Consider the following 753-nt stretch of genomic DNA (forward strand, 5'->3'; position numbering starts at 1 on the left):
GAGCCCGCCACTAGGCATGTGCTCTGACTGGGAATCTAACCGTGACCTCCTGGTTCATAGGATGATGTTCAACCACTGAGCCATGCCCTCAGGCCAATTCTTGTTACTTCCTGACAGAACTCCAAAATAGGTATTTTGACATAGGACCCCGGAATTTGGCAGAGTGTCAGTCAATATGGTCAAAGGACATTCAAAGACATAGGAAACATTTAGATTTATATTCTATTAAAACTAATGTCGCATGGCCCAGAGGGTGTGGCTCTGTGGTTGAGTTTCAACCTATGAACCAGGTGACAGTTAATTCCCAGTCAGAGCACATGCCTGGGTTATGGGCTCTGTCCCCAGTAGGGGGTGTGCAGGAGGCAGCCAATCAATGATTCTCTCTTATTGATGTTTCTCTCTCTCTCCCCCTCTCTCTCTCTCTCCCACCCCTTTCCCTTCTCTGAAATCAATTAGAAAAAACAATAATGTCACATGGGATGAATGAATCAGTCCACTGCCATATCCTATATAATAAAAGGCTAATATGCAAATCAACCAAAGGGCAGAATGACTGGTCGCTATGATGCACACTGACCACCAGGGGGCAGATGCTCAACACAGGAGCCGCCCCCTGGAGGTCAGTGCGCTCCCACAGGGGGGAGCCCCGCTCAGCCAGAAGCTGGGCTCAGGGGCTGGCAAGTGGCAGCAGCGGGTGGCGGGGAGCCTCTCCTGCCTCCACAGTGCTAAGGATGTCCAGACTGCCGCTTTAGG

The sequence above is a fragment of the Myotis lucifugus genome, unplaced genomic scaffold (genome assembly GCF_000147115.1).
Source record: "Myotis lucifugus unplaced genomic scaffold, Myoluc2.0 scaffold_162, whole genome shotgun sequence".
Classification (NCBI taxonomy): Eukaryota; Metazoa; Chordata; class Mammalia; order Chiroptera; family Vespertilionidae; genus Myotis; species Myotis lucifugus.